Source organism: Symphalangus syndactylus, chromosome 24 (assembly GCF_028878055.3).
Source record: "Symphalangus syndactylus isolate Jambi chromosome 24, NHGRI_mSymSyn1-v2.1_pri, whole genome shotgun sequence".
Classification (NCBI taxonomy): Eukaryota; Metazoa; Chordata; class Mammalia; order Primates; family Hylobatidae; genus Symphalangus; species Symphalangus syndactylus.
In genome coordinates, this window is record NC_072446.2 from 35,041,186 (window position 1) to 35,064,192 (window position 23,007).

At 45.3% G+C, this 23,007-nt stretch overlaps 1 protein-coding gene across 7 annotated transcripts in view; it reads left to right on the top strand.

Moving 5' to 3' along the window:
- Nucleotides 1–22,665, top strand: part of BLCAP (BLCAP apoptosis inducing factor) — a 34,013-nt gene extending 11,348 nt beyond the window's left edge. Inside the window, exons 2-4 of one of the 7 annotated variants that reach the window (XR_010119395.1) lie at nucleotides 269–7,953; nucleotides 18,123–18,507; nucleotides 21,766–22,665. The gene's annotated coding sequence lies outside the window, so the exon portion shown is untranslated. Of the gene's footprint in view, nucleotides 1–268; nucleotides 17,195–18,122 lie in introns of those variants that run through there. The other 6 variants (XR_010119399.1, XR_010119394.1, XR_010119393.1 and 3 more) reach the window with 6 other exon arrangements.
- The last annotated feature ends 342 nt before the right edge of the window (nucleotides 22,666–23,007 follow it).

Genomic DNA, 23,007 nt, shown 5'->3' on the forward strand with positions numbered 1-23,007 from the left:
GGGCTTTGGTAATTTCATAGAAGATCACCTGTTCTACCTAGGCTTTAAATTTGTTGCTATAAAATTGAGTATGGTTTTCTCCTGTTCACTTAAGTCTCCCCATTGTCACTTTATTCCTTTTTTCATTCAAAACTTGCCAAAGATTTGTCTATTTTAGAGGTATTTTCAAAGAACCAAACTTTTATTGATCATATCTGCTGGGTAATTTCCTTATCTGATTCTTTTCTGCTTTTATCTCTGAATTCTTCTTTTCTGTGTTTCTGGATAGATTTCGTGGTTCTGCAAAGTCTTGACAAGCTGAAGACTCATACCTGGAAAGGATGGTTTGTTCAACAAACATTGAGACCCTGTACTAGGCTTGCTGGGGATTTCAGGGGCAAGACTCAGGCCTGACTCTTCAGGAGCTCATGATTGTAGCCTAGTGGGAAGACTTAACAAAATAGACAATTGCAAATTCCAAAAACAAAACAAACAATAAAAGGCTTTTGTGTCCCTACTCTCCTGTGGCGACACCTGGATGATAAATGAAGCCAAGATTACTGCTTATTTTGCTCTCCCTCGGAAAGCAGCTTTCTGTTTTAGGTCAAGCCCGCTTAAGAGTCACAAACAGGCCTCCCTCTGAAAGATTTGTGGCCCTTTCCAGCAGGGAGCCTGCAGCCCACCCCTTCCCAAAGTGACTGCCAAATCAGCGTTCTGTCACCCCACAATGCTTCCTACCTTGCCAGGCAACTGCCCCCTCTTCCTGAACTGCCTTTTAGGAAAATGAAAAGTAGATACCTTTTCTGGAAAAGAGTAGGGGCAGCAGGCCTTAGAAAAACACACAATTCCATTGGTCACTGTGGCTCAGTATGAAATGGTTGCCCACATGGTACCTAGTGACCACAAGACCCCATGAGGCCTAGGTCTGGGCTTCTTTAGGAACTGGTCCTTGCCCTGCTATGGGCCCGTTTCCAGATAGGTAAAATGTGGTCTTTGGAGCAGACAGTTTTTCTAGTCCTAATATCCTGGGAGTTCTTTCTCCCAAAATCTAGGGTCTTCCTGGACCCATTTGAGGATGTTAGCTGGGCTCTGAGTAGGTGGCAGTGCACTTTCAGGATAGCATGGGCTTTATGCTTTAGTCAGTGTACCATGTGAGCCCAGGTACTTCCTCTGTCAGGAAGCTTCCCTGGATTTCTTCTCCCTGGAGATCTACTTGACTGGAACAGCCTTCTGTTGAGTGCTACTGCTAGTGTTAGGCAGACTTCCCCTTCTGTAGTGACTGAGTTCCTAGAGGCCATGGCCCATGAGGGCTCCTCATGTCTCCCAAGGGGGCCTGCATTGTCAGTCATTTGGCTGGTATTTGGCAGAATCCCACACAGGAATAGGCCTTGGGACTACAGGGTGGACAGTTCCTGCCATTAGGGAGCCCTCCAGGCCAGTGGGAAAGGGCACGACATTGAGTAGATAATGTCAGCGATACACAGACATGGACTGTGTCAGCTACTAGAAGAGAAGGTCTAAGAGGGGACCCAATGTAGGCCTGGAAGGACTGACTTTCAGGTGGAGGCCTGAAGAACAAATATAAAGGTTTGAGCAGTGAAGTAATAAATGAGATGTTATTATTATTATTTTACCATCTAATCAAGCATCTCTGCTTACAGATAAAGAGACTGGGATGAAAGTAAAATGAAGGACCACCACTATCTGGCTGCCCTAGAATCAGAACCCAAAAAGGCTTTTTGGGATAAAGAGGTCAGTCTATCTAAAGCTAGCAAATTGTTGGGAGATACTAAGGGAATCTAAAGCTGAAATGCTATTGGCAGGCCCCAAAACTCAGTCCTGAGAACTCTTCATTTCCATCCAACTGGGAACCATCACAAATGAGGATCTGATGGGAGTTGGGGAGTAACCCAGTCAGAACAGCCTTTGAGATGGGATTCTGTCAGCAAGAAACAGGACGGCATTTGAGTGGTGAAAGTAGCAGGGCCATGGAGAAGGCTACTGGCTTCTCTAGATCACTGGGAGTGGGGAGAAGTAGACATAAGGAGTGAGTGTGGATGAGGCAGGGACACAGGAGAAAGGGTAGGCTGGGGAGAAGGAAGCAGTGAAAGATGATAGAAGGAAAGCCAACTTCTATTGAATAGCTGCAGGAAAGGAGGCCAGAGAAGGGCTGTCACCTGTGTCCATTTGATGGGTAGAGCCAGAACCCTGTCTCCTAGCATCGAATGCAAAACTCACTCCCCAATGTACCAAAATGTATGAAAGGGCCACTGTTCTGAAAAGAGGAATGACTGAAGAAGTGCTCTCCTTGATGGAAGATGGTCCTGCCTAGAGAGCTTGGCCTGTCTCAGCCCAGCAACTCTCCCTCCCCAGTATCTTCCTGAAAGTCCCAGGAAGAACACAGTTTGATTTGCCAAGCTTCAGGGGGAGAATGAAGTATGTTGAGAAAAACTTCTATTGTTAGGCAGGCTTGAGGTAAAGAAGAAAAGCTGGCTAAGCAGCAACTGAAGGCTTCAGACAGAAGCCCTGGGTCTCCCTTTGGGATCCTGGAAAAGGGACTCAGAGGCTGGGCAGAGATAGACTTGAAGGACTGAAGAACCTTGATGCAAGGCTTGAGGGAGTCCCAGTGCTTACTCCCTGCCTTTGTGACTATACCTCACCTGTCACATAGAGAACACACCACCACCACAGCATCTGCCCCAAGGCACAGTCTCCATAAATGTTATTTCCTCTGTTTTATGGCTCTCTGCCACTGGCCCTTACTAAGCTCCAGCCTGTTAGGGATGTGATCTGATCCCCCAGCTCTCCCTCTCATTCATTCATTTGAGGAGCATTTGCCAGGCTCTTTTCCAAGCTCTGAGAAGCTGGTGCAGAATGACTATGCCCTCCTTGTGGAGCTCAGATCAGCAGGAGGGAGGGCAGAGTCATTCTTGTGGGTAGATAATACCATGTTATTATGGCTTTAGTGGAGTTAGGTAGAGATTATTTGGGAGACCATATCTCAGGACCTCTGTGTGAAGTCCATTAATTATTTTTTACCTTCTCTGCAAAGGCAGTATCCTGAAAAGGAAAACACCAAGGTATAGCCTTATTTCTGGGAGACCAAAGTCCTCAGTTTGAGCCCCTACTTAGCCACCAGTTTACCCAGCAACCCTCCATGGATTTCCCTCTCTTGGAGGGTAACCCCTGTCTGTCCAGCCTCCTCCCCATGAGGAACCAGAGGAGGCATATGTTTGAGAGCGCTTTGTCAAATATCCCAAAGGGTTAGATACGAGTCTTCTCCAAAGACTAATCTTCTGGGTGGTTCTGGCCTCTCACTGCTTTTCCTGAGCAGCTTGTGTGGAGCCTGTACTTGGACAGCTCAACACCTTTTCCAAAGCCAAACCCTCTGCCAGCCTCCTGCCCCACACTGGTAGTGGTGACCCTCCAAGGAAGGGGCAGGCAGGCAGGTGCTAAGGCCCTGGGGCTGATTCCCATCCACTTTCCATGTGGCTTTGCTCTCCTTACTCTTCGCTAGGCCTCTGTTTCCCCATTTATAAGTCAAGGAGGGGGCTGGACCAAGATGTCTTTAACATTTCCAAAGCTGTCTTCTGTGAAACATCAGTGACATTTATCTCCTTGTCATTTTAATCTTAGAGATTAGTGGTAGAAAGAAAGTGTATTAAGACAATCAAGTGTTTAATCAAAGGATCTTTTGCATTAAAAAATAAACTTGAAGTCTCTTGAGTGCAGAACTGTCAAGGATCTTAGCTGAGAGCCAAAGAAGACATGGAAGTGTCTATGAGGCAGAGAAAAAGCCCTTCAGTAATTCCGTATTGTTTATGGACCCAATCCCTTGGCTTGGTCATCAAGACCCTGCACAACCCTTAAAGATAAGGGGCTTAGTCTTTGTTCCTTGACCAAGCACAGAACCTACCTGACCAGGCCCGGCATAGTACCTGCTGGTTGGCTGACCTGGTGGCTAGATGAATAGGTGGTTCAATCAATTGCTAAGAATCCCTAAGTAATTGGGTGGCCCAGTCTTTCCTAGAAGGAAAGGAACTCCGTTCGCCTCCCAAATCTCTTGGCAACTCTGAAGTTACAGAGATTATTTTCCAGCCTGCAGAGTAGTATTTTGAACAAAGATATGTGAGAAGAACCTTATAAAAGACTGCCCAGGGCCGGGCGCGGTTGCTCACGCTTGTAATCCCAGCACTTTGGGAGGCCGAGGCGGGTGGATCACGAGGTCAGGAGATCGAGACCACGGTGAAACCCCGACTCTACTAAAAATACAAAAAATTAGCCGGGCGTGGTGGCGGGCGCCTGTGGTCCCAGCTACTCAGAGAGGCTGAGGCAGGAGAATGGTGTGAACCCCGGAGGCGGAGCTTGCAATGAGCCGAGATTGCGCCACTGCACTCCAGCCTGGGCGACAGAGCGAGACTCCGTCTCAAAAAAAAAAAAAAAAAAAAAAAACTGCCCAGCCTGGCATCCTCACTGTGGCAACAGCCCACATGTGGTTAAGGAGTAGCCCCACCAGGTGGTAGACACCCTGTAAGATCTGAATGTAGGTGGACTCCTGGGTCACTTATAAGCCAAGGGGATTCCCTCTTCTTCCCTCCCTCTACCTTTCCCACACCCTAACCCTGCATATGGGACTTCCCCAGCTTTCCTGCTTTTATGAGTTCCTCCCCATAGGCTGGCAGGCAGGTGAGCTTGCAGGAGTGCAGATCATGAACCACTGTTTCACAGAGAGTTGACCGAAGCTCTGCTGAGAGGTTTCTTGACTTGCCCAAGAGTTCACAGCTAGACCAGGCTGGCCCTTGATTCCTGAACTCTGATCACATCTTAGATGGTCCTCTGCCTTGCTCATTTTCCCATTTCCATCTCCTCCTTCCCTCCTAGATCATGAGTGTCCTCTTTAGGGTAACAGTCTGAGAACTCCCTGCAGCCGGGCCCCACTGCCACACACACCCATATGAGCCCATCACCGGGATTTAAGTCCTTTCGTCCTATTCCCTCAGACCATTCCGGGGAAAAACTGACCTCAGTCCAACCCCCAGACTCCAGCTACAATACTGTGGGGGTTAGACTACTATTCACAGATGGGGTGGGCCATTTGGGGGGCTGCTTTTTGGTGGTTGGCTTTGGGTTTTGTTTGTTTTTACTTACTGGCCAAATAGGATCCAGTTCTTCTTTCCACCCTCAGAGCCATTTTTATGAACACCATATGGTTCCATTTTGTACTGACAGGAACTGGGGACCACAGGCACATAGCACACACCACAGCTACTGTGACTAATAGCCCTGGCAGCTGTGCCCTCCTAACAGTCTGGGTGTGCAGTATGAGTGATGTCCAGAACCAGCAAGATTAGATTGGGCCTCCCGATCCCTGGTCGTGATGACACCACTGCACCTCTAGTCCTGTCTCTCTGGTCCCTTGATTTTTCCTATATCCATCTCCTTCTTTTAATTCAGATCATCTCTTGCTGAACAGTTGCACCAGATGTCTCTCTGCTTTCAATCTTGTCTCTTTCAACCCACCAACCAAATGGCTACCATTGGCCATCTTTACCAGCTTAGGTCATGTTCTGTGGCTCTTGGCTTAACTTTGTCCTTCCCTATTGCCTAAAGGGTGGCATTCTCTCTGTTAATAGAGCAGAGCACTTCACAGTCTGGTTCCCTACCCCTAGGTGTTCCTGCTCTGCTTCTGCAGGTGCCCAGCCAGAGGAGCCCACCTGTCCTCCCGGAAGAGATGGCCCCTTTCACTTGGGATTCCAGGAGATTGCCCAGGGAGAAGGTGTGGAGGGAGGGGTTTTGAGAAGGAATATGAAGCCTCCAGTGGTAAGCAGCACCAGCAAGACGACCAAGAAGAGACAGTTGGGTTGGTCAGTTAGGAGGTCTTGTCATCCATCTTGGGGTTGGCAGAGCAATAGAGACAGACATCACATCACCATGGGAAGAGAAGAGAATAAGAGGAAGAAGTGGAGATGAGAGGAACAGGTCACCTCTTCCAACTATAAAGGGAAAGAGGTAGATGAGTGGAAGTGACCCATTTGGACTGTTCTTTTTTTATTTAGCTAATATTTGGCCTGTGCTTTTCTGGATCAGGCCCTGATGAGCATTTTGTCAACAATACCTCCCTGAAACCTTAAGAGAACATCCTAGGGTTGACATGGTTTTGCCCACTATACAGAAGAGCTTCAAAAGATGAGGGCACTTGCCCAAGATGGGGGGCAGAGCTGGGATTTGTGTCCCATTCTGTTGCCCTTCAGAGCCTCACTTTCACCACTGTCCTTGTCTTCCCTGTAGTCATGAGGGGAAGAAGGAGGTGGAGGGCTGCCTGCAGTTAGGGAGCTGGGGCAAAGGCACCAGGGAGGCTGCCGGTTCTCAGATAGGACTGGAAGTCTGGGACACATCACTGTTCAGAGGGGGAAGGGGCCAGGGAAGAGAGAGGCTATTTTTAATAGCCAAATAGGAGATATGAGCCCATTAAAAACCAGGAGGAAAGGAATAAAATGTTTAACAAGTATCTGAGTGGAGGACCTCTCTAAGCTGAAAAGCAATGACATGACATCAAGAAGACAAAGGCCACCAGCGAACAGGGATAAGTGATGGCCTGTGTCCCAAGTGGCCTGGAGTGGACGGCACTAGATGGACAGGTAGAGGCTTAGCCTTGGATAGCAAGCATGCAACGATCCACCCACCCAAACCTGGGAGGCTTAGCACTCGGCAGGTGACCTCATCTGTTCTCAAGCCATCACTGGGAGTTGCTCAATAAATATTTGCTGGGGTGAAATAACTGAAATGGGAAATTAGATCAAAGAGGAAAAATACCAGCGTTAAGCTATTGATGATAGAAGAAGCGACCAGGTGCCGTGGCTCATGCCTATAATCCCCGCACTTTGGGAGGCCAAGGCGGGTGGATCACCTGAGGCCAGGAGTTCGAGACTAGCCTGGCCAACATGGCAAAACCCCATCTGTACTAAAAATACAAAAAATTAGCTGGGCATGGTGGCATGCACCTGTAACCCCAGCTACTCGGGTGATTGAGGCATAAGAATCACTTAAACCCAGGAGGTGGAGCTGCAGTGAGCCGAGATCATGCTGCTGCACTCCAGCCTCAGTGGCAGAGCGAGACCCTGTCTCAAAAAAAAAAAAAAAAAAAAAAAAGATGATAGAAGAAGGCCAGGAACCACTGTTGGCTAGTTAAGTCGGGCTGCCTGGATTATTGAGAATTGACACCTACATGGTGGTCAGTACTAGAATGACCAGCCTCTCCTATGGGCACAGTTCTATACAGTTTGCAAGGGTTTTTCTTTCTTTCTTTCTTTTTGTTGGGGGGGTCTCACATACTCATGGTATTCCCCATTTAAGGTCTTGAGGTTTGAGGACCCTATGTAGACTTACCCTCAGTCTGTTGGGTGAGTTTGCTTCTATCATCCTGGATTCTTGATTATCCCTATTTTTTAGAGGAGAGAACAAACTTCAGGTCTTCCAGAAAGAACTGGCAAAAATAGGCCTGTATTCCTCTGATTTCACTGTCTTCTTTATGCACCATGCCACTTTCCTGAACAATATACAAGTTCACCATGTAATTATTTTAGAACCCAGGGTCCAAATATTTTTATGGTCAAGATTTGACAGGCAAAGTCCTCACACTGAGTTTTCCCAGCAAGGATGCTTTCCACTCACTTGCTGGATGGCTGTGGGTCACCTCCCCTCACTGGGCCTTGGTTTCCCCATCTGTGAAATGAGGTAGTTGGATTAGATAATTCCACAGTTCCCTTCCAGCTCTAGCATTACCTTCAGATACCCTGGTGCCTAGAGCAGTAATTGAACAAGGAGCATGGTGACCCCAGGTTCTGGGTCAAGAACTCATCTTGCAGCATGGAGGAATCGTGATGATGGCTGCAGCCCCCAGAAGATGAACTTGGCAGGAGCTGGCTGAGATGATTTTTCTGCTGACGGTGAAATGTGCTGGCAGAGTCTATACAGGTAGGTTGGTGCAGGTGAGGAGTGGAGTGGACACTTTGTCTCTTGTGACCCCGAATAATGTTTCCTTGCAGAATTGGAAGCCTCCAGGACAGGTGGATGCCAGCTAAATTTAGCCATTCACATTGGCAAAGTAGGTGATCCATCTTTCCACACACTGTTCTGTTAGGGCTTCCAGAAAGGCTTTCTGCTCCCAACCCTTAAACACCTCCCTGTGTTTCACTGTCACTGTGCCTGGAATCATACCTTCCTGTAGCCTTCCAGTTCTTGTTCAGGTGGTATGTGCTCTGAGAAAGCTGTGACCATAAATGCTGTAATCAGCCAAGAATAGCTAAGCTCAGAGCCAGAGCCAAGAAGGAAAGGGTTACCCAAAATTGAGGCATGAACTGTTGATTCACTAAAAAGAGAAAAAGTCCATTCCAACTTCACCTCAGAGCACACGCCCAAATTCAAAAATTATTTTCAAAGGTCAAAAGGAAAAATGAGCCCATTAAAACCAGAGGGAAAAGGAATATTTAACAAGTGACTGAATGGGGGAGCCCATTTAAGCCAAAAAGCAACAAAATGACATCAAGAAGGCAAAGGCCAACCAATTTGACTACATTAAAACTAAATATTTTCAAAGTCAAGTAATATCACAAACAACCAAAAAGCAGAGTGATTGCAGATTCTTAATGTATAAAAGAACACACCCAAAACTTTAATAGTAAAACCAAAACAAGTAAGTGTGTGTAAGTCACCTAAATTGAGTTTACAGGAAAAGAAATGGAATTGACTGAAAGACTTTTTGAAAAAACATTCAACTTCACTAATAACCAAAGATCAACAATAAAAACAACAAGGAAATACAAATTTTCCCTAACAAATTAGGGGAAGAAATTTAAGAATACCCAATGTTGATGAGGATAGTGGAATAGGCACAGTTTCACACTACTGGGGGGAATATGAATTGGTGTACACTTCTTGGAAAGTCGGAAGAAGAGAGAAGTTTTCAGAGAGAGTAAGTGGCCTGTAACTTTACTCAACATTTATTGAGTATCTACTTTGTGTCAGGCATGATGATAGGTTTTTAAATATTGGCCAGGCACAGTGGCTCATGCTTGTAATCTCAGCAGTTTAGGAGGCCAAGGCAGGAGGATTGCTTGAGCTCAGAAGTTCAAGACCAGCCTGAGCAACATAGCATGACCCTGTATCTATAAAAGTACACACACACACACACACACACACGAAGATAAATATGATCCTTGCCCTTGGGAGTTCAAAGAGTTAAGAAAAACACACAGACAGACACTAAAATGATACATAGGAAGGAGAAGGCCAGAGAGATGCCTGGGACATGGAAGCATGGGCAGCTGGGGTTGGTGGTGCAGGTGTGAAATTTCATGGGACTATCCAAGGAGGTTCCTAGAAGAGGTGACTGGATGGGTAGGAATTACTCAAGTAGAAGGCAGAGGCAGAGGTGAGAGGCATCATGGATGAACTCATAGACAGCTGGAGATTGCTGAAGCTTGAAATGAGAGGCTGGGGTGGAGAAAGCAGAACCAGATCACATAGTGCTAGTATGTCTAATTTAAGACTTGGGTCTTCAATTGCAACAGGGAGCCCGTGAAGCATTTTGTGCAAGTAGGTGCCATGGTAGGATTTCTCTTTTGGGGTGATTACTCTGGTTGCTTGGAGAAATTTGGAGGCGTGTGGGCCAGAGAGGAGATGATTGCCTTGGTCCAGGTAGGGTCCAGGAGGGATAAGGGTAGGGGCCAAGAGGATGGAAGGAAGTGGTCAGATCCAGGAGGTGAAATTGGGAGAATCTGCTGACTGGTTGGTTGCTGGTGTTAAAGAGAGTAAAGGATACCTTTCCTGTTTTCTGTCGTGAGTGACTGGGTGAATGAAAGAACACCCAGGAGAAAGAGCATGTTTGGGGGCTGAGAGAAAATTATTGAGCTCAATTTTGGACAGGTTGAGTCAGAGGTGGGCATCCAGGAGGAGGTGGCCTGCAAGGAGCTAGATAGAGGTTCTAGATCCTAGCAGGAGATTTAAACAAGAGATTTGGATTGAGACTATGGTGCTTGTAGCCATGGGCTTTGGTGAACTGGCTCTAGCAGAACGTGTCAGCTGAGAAAAGAGGGGTCCAGGAACAAGAGCCTTGCCCCCATTTAAGGGGTGGGCAGAGAGAGGGGAGCCCACAAAGGTGAAAAAGAAGTCAGAGAGACATAGAAAAAGCACCTGCAGCCTATGTTGGCATGGAAACCTGGGGATGTGGAGCACTTCCAAAAGAGAGCCAACAGACAAAAGAGAAAGGCCAGTTAGAGAGGGACCGAGAGCCCGCTGGATGTAGTAATTAGGGGCCACTAGACCCTCATCAAGAGCAGTTTCCTGTGAGAGATGGGGCAGAGGAAAATGAAAGGGCAAAGAAAGCAGGCAGCATGGCCACCTCTCAGGGAAAGCTGCTAGAGTAACAGTTTGGGCCAGGGGACAATTTCTGAGCTGGCTCTGGACTGAGATGACATAAGGATAGATGTGATAGGAGCAGTCCAGAAGGCTATCACCTAGAGTCCTCCCGCCTGTCTGAGTCAGAGGCAGGAGCAAAGGGCGAGGGTGGGCAAGGAAGGAAAATGTGCATAGCTGGCATCAAGTAGGAAAGTATATGTACCTGTGCCAGTTGGGAGCTCACCAAAGAAGTGTGGGCATCTCAACGGGGATAGATGAAGAACCAGAGATGCACTTAAAAGAAGAAGGACAAGGCCAGAAACGAGTTGGTGACATTTTAGAAATGGGTACAGGAAGAGAGTCCTGCTGAAGAGACTGAGAAGGAGGGGCCAGAGGAGAAGACCAAAAACATGGGGTTCCTAGAAGCCAGAGGAGAGTTTCCAAAAGGACAGAGTGGCCATTGGTGGGCCACATGCACAGAGGTCAGTGGAGGCTCAGGCATCTCCTAGACCTGGCCTTTGGGGACTTTTGTCACAGCAACTTTGGGGCAAGGGGCAGAAGCTCCTCTTGATGTGGGGGGAATGAACTGGGTCTGGCTGAGAAAGGAGGGAGGGGGAGTTGGAGCAGGCAGTAGGTCCAGGAAGGAGCTGATTCTTCCAGGAGACATGGGAGGGAGGAAGCAGTGCAAGCCCAGTTGAGAGCAGAGTGGGGCAGTGAGAGGGGCCCTGGAGCTCCGGGATTAAGTGTAGAGATGAAGGGATTAGCCGTGTTGGTGAAAAGGTACAAAAGTAAATTATGTACATTTTAGCAAGTAACCTGATCTCCATGTTCTTTGGGAGGCCTTTTCTCTGCCCTCTGGGTACTGACTCCAGCTCTAATTAGCACGGGTTTGTCTGCCTCGTGGGTGGGGCCATGTCTTTCTCATTTTCTTGTACCTTTCGGCACCTAGCAACGGGCAGCCAGCTAGGTAGGGGCAGAATAATTATTTTCTGCTTGAAATCCAGTGTCTGAAATTGAGATTCAGAAATTTTTCTTTGGATCAAAAAGACTTCATGACAATATCCAGGGAGCAATGAAGTAGGTAAGGCCCAAGTCACAGGCTTGAATGGGACATTCAGGGTCTCAGTAGCAGTCTGTTTGTTGGTATTGCCTAGACATCAAAGAATTCTGTTTCTTCCCCATTTGGACAGAAGTCAAAGTCCAGAGAGAGGCTTGGTTTAACTGGCTGAGTTTGGGCCTTGTGCCACCCCCGATAGGACCTGGGTGGTAAGAGGCAGGACCTGGAGGAGGTGCTTCCATGGCTTCCATGTGAGAGAACGGCCCAGGTCCCACCACAGCCACATAAGATGGAAGATTTCCCTAAAAGTAGTAAGGGGCTTCAGGGAGGAATAAGGCATGCTAAAAAACCAAAACTCCCAGATATCCGTTAGAAGAAGTAGCCAGCTTAGAGGCAGGAGACTTCCAGGTAAGAGAGGGAAAGGCCTGAACTAGACTAGTGGGTATGGAGAGAGATCAGAACTTGTGGTAGATAAAAACCAGAAATAATTAGTGAGTGCTTATCTGTGAGAGTGAGAGAGAAGGTCAAGCCAAAGGTAATTCCCATGTGTCTTGGTTTTGTTTGTTTGTTTGTTCATAGAGACAGGGGCTCACCATGTTGCCCAGGCTGGTCTCCATCTCCAGGGCTCAAGCAATCTTCCCACTTTGACCTCCCAAAGTGCTGCGATTACAGGCATGAGCCACCGTGCCCAGCCCCATGTATCTTGAGTGGAGTCCTAGGTGGATGGTGGGGAGGCCCCTGGGGTGGGGAACACAGCATGGAGAGCCAGTTTGAGGGACAGGATAGTGGACTCAGACACAGCCAAGTGGGGCCCAGCAGACACTTGGATCCTGGTGTCCAGGGCTCAGGAGGAGATTTAGCTGGAAGCACTAGCCCAGGGCTGTCACTACTCAAGAGTAATAGGGACCCTAAGCATAAGTGAGATCACCAGGGAGAGTGTGTAGAGAAAAAATGGGAGAGGGCTCAGGGCAGAATCATGAGTCATAGTGACATTTGAGGAGCCAGGTATGGGCAGGCGAAAAAGGAGAAAGAGAAGGAAGGGCCTGAGAGATGCAACAAACAATCAGGAGAGGGGGTTGCCATGACAACCAAGGTAGGGAAGAGTTTCAAGGAGAAAGTAATCAACACTGTCAAATGCAGCAGAGAATTCCAATAAGATAGAGAATTTTTCCTTTGGATTTCATGATTAGTAAGTTTTGATGGCCTTAATATGAGCATGTTGAGGGAGTGATGGCCTAGGCTGGAATAATGGTGAGATGTGAGAGGACATGATCTGTTACTGAGTCCTCTAAGGAGTCCAGAAGGGAGATTTGGAGATGTGAAGGGTAGGGGCTGGGAGGCTGAGGCTAGGAAAGATGAGCAGGTGTATAGGCTCAGCTCCCAAAGTGTTAAGCATCCATTGTTTAATACGAAAGTTGATACATTCCACATAATTCTCTTTTAGCACCTAATTGTGTGCCCAGCCCAGCAGTGTGCCTAGCACTGTGGATACTTGGGTGAATGAATTAAAATAGTCAGAATCCTTGTTCTCATGGAGCATGCATGGTAGTAGGGGAGAAAGACATAGTCAGATAATCACATATGTAAATGTACAATTTCCAACACTGATAGGAACTCTGAAGGAAAGGTACTGAGTACTGAAGGGTGTACCACCAGGGGACCTGCCCTCATCTGACTCTTGGAGGCTTCCCTGAGGAGGTGATCCTCCAAACCAAAGTAGGAAGAAGAGAACAAAGTTAACGACAGAGCAAATTGGAAAGCATTCTGAGCAAAGGGCCTGACTAGGGAGGAAGGAGAGGTGAGACCAGAGAGGCAAGCAGTTCTGGCTATGCAGAGCTTTGGAGACCAAGGCTGAGCTCCTGCCAACATCCTGAGAGCGAGGGAAGCAGGGGATGTGACCTGCCCTGGTATGTTGCTGTAATCTGCCTGAGACTCTGGCTGTTCTGTGGAGAAATCATTAGAGCAGCATAGGTAGACAAGGAGGCAAGTTCGGAAGCTTTGTTGTAGTGGACAGGATTTGGACACGATCTGCATATTCTGGTTAGTCTTGGTGCTGGATGGAATGAAGAGGGGCTGGAAGAGGGCAGCGTTCAGGATGACCCCGGAGCTTCTGGTTTGCCTTACTGGTGAGATGGCAATGCCATTTTCAGAGCTGGGGAGCCCTGGAAAGGGGCCAGGTCTGTAAGGTAGACCCCAAGTCCAGTGGTAACAGCTGAGACGTCCCAATGCAGATGGAGAAGAAACAGCTGAAGGCACAGCTCCAGAGCACAAGGTGAGAAATTATGGAGACCAGTCCAGGGCTCCAGGGGGCTCCCAAATGGAAATATGGATCCAGATGTTGACAGGCTTCTGGGGCATTTTTAGGCCAGGGGATGGCTGAGGACAAAGAAATCAAGCCCAAGGAGCACCAACACTTGGAGATGAGAAAAGAGAAGAAGAATCCTCTGAGAGCACTGAAAAGAAAGAGCCGGGAGGTTTCTCAGCAGAAAGACGGGGTGGTCAGCAGTGGGTGTGTGCAGAGAGGTCAGGAGGACCAGGGCGATCCCTGAACTCCTCCAGTGCGCACCTGCACAACCTCCGTGGTGCCTCTAGAATTGGGTAGCATGGTGGCCCTGCTGATGAGCACCCCAAGGGGCCATTGGAGGACCTCTGAGAATCTCTGCCAGAGCAGTATGGGTGGAAGTCAATCAAGGAAAGAAGAAGAAGCAAGATCCAGGACTTTTAATCTTAAAAGAGAGAGCAATGCTGGCCGATGAGCATTCTGAGGATAAGGAGCCTGAGTAATTGAGCGATTAGTGATGGAGACAATTAGTGAGATGAGCTCCCAAAGGGGTTGGGATCAACTGTGGAGGTGGATAAATTAGTTTGGGGCAATAATGTATATTTGACTGAATGGGGCAAAATTAAATTATGTACCTTTTAGAGAGTAACTTGATCTCCTTGTTCTTTTGGGAGCTTTTATCTGACCTGTGTACCGACTATAGTTCTAATTAGCACCAGTTTTATCCTGTCTTTTGGCTGGGATTATGTCTTATTATTTTGTGTGTTTCTCAGCACCTAGCAACAGGTAGTAAGCTCCTTGGGTGCTGAATCAGTATTTTCTGCCTTGGAATCAAATGTCAGAAGTCAACACTCAAACTTCTTTTGACCAAAAAGATTCTACGACAATTATTCAGAAGTTACAATGCAAAGAAGAAGAATTGGATGTTAAGTCTTGCGTAGCAGGGGTTATGGGGAGTGGATCAAGACAAAGTAGAGGTATCTGCTCCCCTCGTCCTTGTAAGCTCCATGCCATTTATCCATGCTCACATTCATTATCTCATACAAGTTTCACATTTCCCCACAAGAAATGGAGCATTACCCCATTACCTACTCATAGAGGAGGAACTGGAAGCCAGAGAGGGAGATGCCTTATTGACACAGAGCACAAGTGGCAGGAGCTAGCTTCAGACCTCAGTCCATCCGGTGTGGCAGTCCCTCTTCCCAGGACCAGGTGGAGCTGGAGAGAAAGAGGAAGAGGAGTCTGTGAGGTCCAGATGGAGATGCTTGGCAGGCCCTTTCCAAAGGTGGGAGGTGAGGTCGGCCTGGAACCCTACTGGATGCTAAACTGTCCTGCCACACTGCTGATGAAAGCAGGTCCCCACCACAGCGTATATACATAGTGTGTTTGCATCTAAAATGTCTATAGTTGTTTGAAATGCTTAAATCTTTAACCCATCTGAGATGTATTTTCATGTGTGGTGTGACACAGAGCTCTAATTTGCTCTTTTTCCAAATATCCAGTTTGCTAAGCACCATTTATAGTTCCAACACCATCTTTTCTCTCAGTTCCCTGTCTAGACTCCAGTTCTGTTGATCTATTTGTCTATTTCTGAGCCAATAGTACATATTAATGAGGAAAGCTTAATAAAGTGTCTTATCGCTTGATAAGATAAGCACTCCACCCTTTCCCCAAGGCCTTTATTCTTTTTTTTCTTTTTGAGACGGAGTCTTGCTCTGCCACCCAGGCTGGGGTTCGGTGGTGCAGTCTCCGCTCACTGCAACCTCCGCCTCCCAGGTTCAAGTGATTCTCCTGCCTCAGCCTCCTGAGTAGCTGGGACTACAGGCACATGCCACCATGCCCGGCTAATTTTTGTATTTTTTGGTAGAGATATGGTTTCACCATGTTGGCCAGGCTAGTCTCGAACTCCTGACCTCAAGTGATCCACCCATCTTGGCCTCCTAAGGTGCTGGAATTATAGGCATGAGCCGCTGTGCCCAGCCCCTTATTCTTTTTTTAAATTGTCTTGGTCAACACCGCATGTTCTCACTCATAGGTGGGAATTGAACAATGAGAACTCATGGACACAGGAAGGGGAACATCACACTCCGGGGACTGTTGTGGGGTTGGGGGAGGGGGGAGGGACAGCATTAATAGATATACCTAATGCTAAATGACGAGTTAATGGGTACAGGAAATCAACATGGCACATGGATACATATGTAACAAACCTGCACATTGTGCACATGTACCCTAAAACCTAAAGTATAATAATAATAAAAAAAAAAGAAAATGTAGCACCCAAATTCAGATGTGTTTTAAGTATACCAGATTTTGAAAACTTAGTACAAAAAAAAATACGATCTCTCAATAAATTTTACGTTGATTATTAATTGAAAAAAATAAAATAAAATAAAATTGTCTTGGTCATATTGCACATTTACTTTTTCAGGTACATTTTATAATCAGCTTGTCAAAGTTCTGTGAACAAAATACCTGTTGGAAGTTTGAGAAGAATTGCATTGAAGGGGAAATTGACATCTTTAGAATATCAGTTCTTCCCATCTGTGGACATGGTGTCTGTCTCCTTTTAATCAGAATTGTATTTGTTTTGTTTTGTTTTGTTTTTAATGCCTTTTAATAAAGGTTGGTTGCTTTTGTCATAAAGATTTTTCACAGTTCTTAATAGGTTTATTCCTGAGTACCTTATTAGTTTTGTTGCTTTTGTGAGTGGAAAAACTGTCCCTTTTTTCATTTTGCTTTCCAAATTTTAATCAGTTTACTAATCACTGTGCTTCATTCAGAGACACACACACAGCAAATGTGCTTTGTCCCTGGGCACACAAATGAAAACACAGCACACATGTAAATCAGAGCTAATTGGCTGAAAATGAATTAGAATTTTTGAATTAAATTTTAATTATACAAGTAATACATGAATACATTTTCCTTTAAATAAAATTAGAGCATTTCAGGTAAAGAAGTCTCTACTGGCCTCCCCAACCTGACCTCAGGCCCCTTCCCCACTTTAGAGGTAGCTGCTGTTAGGCATTTGCTGTTGATCCAAAATGTTTTCCTATGCGCATTGAAACACGTCCTGTGTTCTATTGTTGTTTTTGTTTGCTTGCGTAGATGTGGTGGTGTACACACTGGAGGTGTTGCTCCTGAGCTCAGGGCGCCTTACAGGACTCTCCTCATGTCGCGTGTCACCTGCCGCAGCTGGCTCCACTGCCCCTTTCAGCTGGCTGCTGGCAACCAGAACTGATTGTGTTATGATTTATTTAATTGCTGCTTATTGATTGACTATTAAAAGGCTTCCAGTCTTGTTTCAATAAGGCAAACCTGAAACAGCATCCTTGTATATGCCACTTTTGCTCATGTACAAGTGTTTTTCTGGGGCAGATACTTAGAAACGGAATTGATGGGTCATAGAGTCTACACATCTTAAATTCTAATAGTAACTGCTGAAATGTTCTTCAAAGTACTTTTCTGATTTAATTTCATGCCAGCAGTATGTGTGTCCATTTCTCCAGACCATCTCCAAGTTTTACATTTTAACCAATCCGGTGGGTGAAAAATAATATCTTGTTTTAGTTTGCATTTTTCTGAATTACCAGGATGGCTGAAGTCTGTGTGTGTTTCCTATCCATTTCTATTTCCTTCTCTGCATTACTTGTCCAAATCTTTTGCCCATTTCTTTTTTTTAGGGTATGTTGTCTTTTCCTTATTGATTTTTTAGAAGTTCTTTATGTATTTTGTATACTTTATGTGTATTGCAGATATTTTCTGTATTGTGATTCTTGTATTGTGTCTCTTGAGAAATCTTAAATTTTGATACAGTCAAATTGATCTATTTTAATTTTATGTCTTTTTTGCAATTTTATTTAAGAAAGCCTTTCCTGTATTGAGGTCATAAGCATTTTTCCTGTATTTCTTCTCTAACATTTATCATTTACATATGTGTGTGTGTGTGTGTGTGTATATATATATATACATATATACATATATATGCCTTTTTACCACATGCAAAAAATAAATTCCATATGCATGCATGAATCTTAGGATCTAACTTTAGTTCCCCCTCATCCCCCAACAATGGTTAAATAATTGTCCCAATACTACTTGTGGAATTCTATATCATTTCCCCACTAATTTAAAATTGCTACCTTTGTCCAATACTAAATCCCAGTAGGATATCTGGTCCACTGATCTATTTGTCTGCTCCTGAGCTTGATAATATGCTTTGCTAACTGGCAGGACAAATCTCACCCTCTTTGTTGTTTTTACAAAATTACCTTGGTCATTCTTGCATATTAGTCCTACCACATGAATTTTAAAATAAGCCTTTCAAGTTTCGGGAAAATTTCTGCTGGGATTTTATTGGGGTTACATTGAGTTTATGGAAAATTTTTTTTGTTTGTTTGTTTTTAGATGGAGTCACGCTCTGTTCCCCAGGCTGGAGTGCAGTGGCATTATCTCAGCTTATTGAGACCTCCACTTCCCCAGTTCAAGCGATTCTCCTGCCTCAGCCTCCCAAGTAGCTGGGACTACAGGCGTGCGCCACCATGCCTGGCTAATTTTTGTATTCTTAGTAGAGACAGGGTTTCACCATGCTAGCCAGGCTGGTCTTGAACTCCTGACCTCGTGATTCACTCGCCTCGGCCTCCCAAAGTGCTGGGATTACAGGCGTGAGCCACTGCACCTGGCCTGAGCTTATGGATAAATTTAAGGAAAACTGACATCTTTATCATATAGAGTCTTCCTACCACGGCACATTGCTCTACTCTCAATTCAGGTCATCTTTTACATCTTTCAGGTCAGTTTTATGGTTTTCTCTGGTTAAAGTCTGACATATTTCTTGCTGAATTCATTCCTAGGTATATTATAGGTTTTGCTATTAACTGTGAATAGGTTGCCCTCTGCTCTTATTTGTTTGGCCCTTGTTTTTTCATATCCCATTTCAACCTGTTTACTAATCACTGCACTTGATTCACAGACACACACAAAGTAAACGTTCTCCCTCCCTGGGCGCAAACATTTGAGCACAGCCAGACGCACAGAGGCAGCATAATTGGCTGAAAACAAATTAGAATCTTTTCAAATTATACTTTAATTAAACAGGTAAAGTGTGCATACATTCTCCTTTTTAAAAGTAGGACAATATAACTGTAGTCCCCTTTGGCCACCCTCTGGAGTCCTCATTTCCCACCCCCTCCACAGTTTTATGTGTCTCCATCCATAGTAACACATAGTCCTGATGTATTTTCAATGAGTCATACCACATTATAGCGATTTTACTCTAAGCTGCAGGTTTTTTTACTCAGTGTTACATTTTTACAATATACTCCTATTGCTACACATAGCTTGCTTTCGCCTTTAATAGCTATGTTGTATTCATTTCCATGAATGTACCACATTTTATCTTCTGTAAGCTCCATGGATATTTAATTGCTTCTTTTTCTTTCCTCCATCATGAGCAGTGCTGCGGAAACTACATTGCATGTTCCTCTCTGGTGGGATATCTCTGGGAGTGATTGGTAAATGGAATCTTGGATCTCAAGATGTCCACAGTTTTAGTTTTAGCAGATACTACCAGTGCCCTCCATGATTTCTGTACCATTTAAGCTTCCACCCAGAGGGTATGAGAGAGCTGTAATCCCCACACCCATAGGCGGTTGTTTTAAATATTTGCCAGTCTCATGGGTGAAAAATTGAATCCTTTTTAAAATTTGTATTTTCCTGTTTGCTTGTGAGATTTTCATATGTATATTGAGCATTTGTATTTTCTCTTTTCTGAATTGCCTGTTATTTTTTCTCATTTTAAGCATTAGGTTGTCTTTATCTCACTGGCTTGTGGAGTTTTGTAATATAATCTGGATATTGATCTTTTGTAGATATGTGACAAATATTTTCTTCCAGCTTGTCATTGCCTTTAAATCTTTGTAGAATCTTTTGTTAGAAGTTATCAGTTTTGACATAATCCAATTTATCAATCTTTTCCTTTGATCGTTTTTTATACAGATACCATGTTTAGTCCTTCCCTACTCCTAAGATTTAAATATGTTATTTGTTCTTTTCTAATAATTCCATAATTTTGTTTTTATTTGGTTCTTTAATGCATCTGGAATATATTTGGATTATCATATTGATGTATGATCTAACCTTTCTCCAAACGGGCAGCCAATTATTGCAGTATGAGGGGTTGACTAGTTCTTCCTTTCTCCTCTGACCTGAAGTAAAACTCCCTGATATTCTGAGTCAGGTGGGTCTGAAGCCCCTGTTTTTCCCAACAATCCATTTATTCCTTTCAGTACAAGACTATTTTCTTTACTGTCCCACCTTTTGGTATCTGTGAAGTCAAATGTCATGTTTCGTTGTGCTTCCTTCTCAGCTCTCTTAGCTAACTAGTACCGCACACTAACTCCTCCACATGAATTGTAAAGCCGGCTTGTCAAGTTGGAGAAATTGACATCAATACAATACCGAGCCTTTGAATTCATGAATACAGTAGAGCTCTACGTTTATTCTTATTATCTTGTGTGTCCTTCACTCATGCACTATTGTTCTCCCCATAAAGAACTTTTCCATTTCCTAATGGGTTTATTCCTATAGTTTTTATTATTGTTGTGAATTAGTTCTCTCCAGCCCCCTTTTTTGTTTTGCTTTTGCTTCCTACATTTCTTTTTCATCTACTTACTAATCACTCTACTTCATTCACAGGCACACACAAAGTAAATATTCCCCTCCCTGGGCACAAACACGCAAGCACATCCAAACACACGGAGCCCACATAATTGGCTGAAAATGAATAGTAATTTTTTTAAAAATTGAAGTCGAATGACACAAGCAAAACATGAATACGTTCCCTTTTTTTTAAAAAGAGAACATTGCAGATGAAGCTAGAGTCCCTTTTGGCCACCCACTGCCACCCTATTCCCTTCCTCCTCTCCAGAGGTAACCACAGTAATGGGCTTAATGTGTACTTTTCTAGACATTTCTAAAAACTTACATATATAGATACCCAGAGGAAATATATGGTATACTTATCTCAAATAATGAAAATGTTATCTTTCTAGTTTTCATTAATATTCAACTTCTGTATTGACCTGAATTTTATTATGGTTGCAGAATAGAATGTCAACATTATCATCTGTCACAATGTGAAAGTAAAAATATAAAAGTTGGGAGGTAGCAGTGAAGGGAAAAGGGTAGGAAGGCTGACAGGGACAATAGTGGGGGGGCAAGAGCTTCTGTGGACATGTGGTAGAATGAGGAAGGAAGGGGCAAGTAGGTTTCCTAAAATTAAAAAGATAACCAACAGAGGTACTTAAAGACTGCGTTGGGAGAAGTAGGGATAGAAGGGAGTGGTTTCCAAGTGACCCAATGCCTAATCCACTGGGACATCAGTGGATCTTATGAACTAGAAATGGGGTGTAGCAGATGCTGTCTAGAGGGCTCCCATGACCCAATTTTGACTTGGGACTTGTAAGGGGATATCTTCAGGCAGCTTCAGGGAAACACTTTCCTCCCTAATTAAAGAGATGCATGTGGGGCCAGTCACAGTGGCTCTCGCCTGTAGTCCCAGCACTTTGGGAAGTTGAGGCGGGCAGACTGCTTGAGCTTAGGAGTTCGAGACTAGCCTGGGCAACATTGTGAAGCCCCATCTCTACGAAAAATACAAAAGTGAACCAGGCGTGGTGGCATGCACCTGTGGTCCCAGCTGCTCAAGAGGCTGAGGTGAGGAGATTGCTTCAGCTTGGGAGTTTGAGGCTTCAGTGAGCTACTACCATGCCATTCTACTCCAGCCTGGGTGGCAGAGTGAGACCGTGTCTCGAAAAAAGAAAAAAAGAAAAAGAGGGATGCACTTGGAGAGGTTTCTTGGCTACCCCCTTTCTTTCGGCCTAGGTGCTGTTGAGTGAAAACATAATGCTTGGAGCCCTGACAGCTATCTATCTTCTGACCAGGAGGGGAAGGCCAGGAGACTTGTGGTTCTCTGTTCACTCAGATCTCAGATACCTGGAACCACTGACTTTTGAACTTTTCATTACTTGAAATAAATGTTCTTGTTGTTTAGCCACTTTTAGGTGATATATTGTGTTCTGGTGAAAGCATTCTTCCTAATACAAGCTGAGAACTTACAGCTAGGAGGCAACCTCCAGGAGCAGAGATCACACACTCTCGGGTAAGAGTTTGGGGTTGGGATAGGGTCCATCCCGAACTTGCTGCTCTTCATCAAAAGCCCTTCTATTCTCTTGGATTAAAAAAAAAAAATTCTGATAAGCCAGGCACATCGTGCACCTGTATTCCCACCTACCTGGGAGGCTGAGGCAGGAGGATCGCTTGAGCCCAGGAGCTCAAGGCTGCAGTGCACTATGATTGTGCCTGTGAATAGCCACTGCATTCCAGCCTGGTCAACAGAACCAGGCACTGTCCCTATAAACAAACAATTCTGATAAAAAGCGTGTCAAGATGTGAACAGTGGTTGCCTCTGGGTACATTTGGACACTTTGCAATTTTCTAAGATGTCAAATGTTCTTAGGAGCTGACACATAAGAGAAGTTAAGTTTTGACTCCAGAAAAGGAAAGGCCCACAGCTGGTGAGACTGCCCGGGTGAAATCCTAGATGGATTCAAGGGGCGTTACAGCTGGGGATGAGGAGCAAGCTATGGGTGGATCTCACCTCACCTGATCCTGGAGGGCCAGCAACCTTCCTGGGTTCTTAAGGGAACTGCAGGGAGTCCAGCCGATTTGAGACACACAGGATTGGGGGCATGGGTGTGGCAGGAGGGAGAGCGGTGACAGATCAGGCTGGCTGCACCTGCAGTGCTGCTGTGTCATGACAAGAAGTGAGCTTCTATCCAAGGGTAATGAGGAACCAGTGGCTGTTTTTGTTTTGTTTTGTTTTCTAATGGACAGAGTCTCACTCTGTTGCCCAGGCTGGAGTGCAGTGGCGTGATCTCGGCTCACTGCAATGTCTGCCTCCCAGGTCAGCGATTCTTCTGCCTCAGCCTCCCGAGTAGATGGGATTACAGGCATGTGCCACCAAGCCCAGTTAATTTTTATATTTTTAGTACAGACAGGATTTCACCATGTTGGCCAGGATGGTCCCAAACTCCTGACCTCAGGTGATCTGCCCGTCGTGGCCTCTCAAAGCGCTGGGATCACAGGCGTGAGCCACCATGCCCGGCCGTGGCTGTTCTTAAGCAGGGAGACAGGTGTGATCACTTTCATTTAGTTAAGTTTTTTTTCTTTGCCAGTGAAAGAAGCTCAACTCAAACCAGCTCAGGCACAGAAGGCACTTAATTGGCTTCTATAA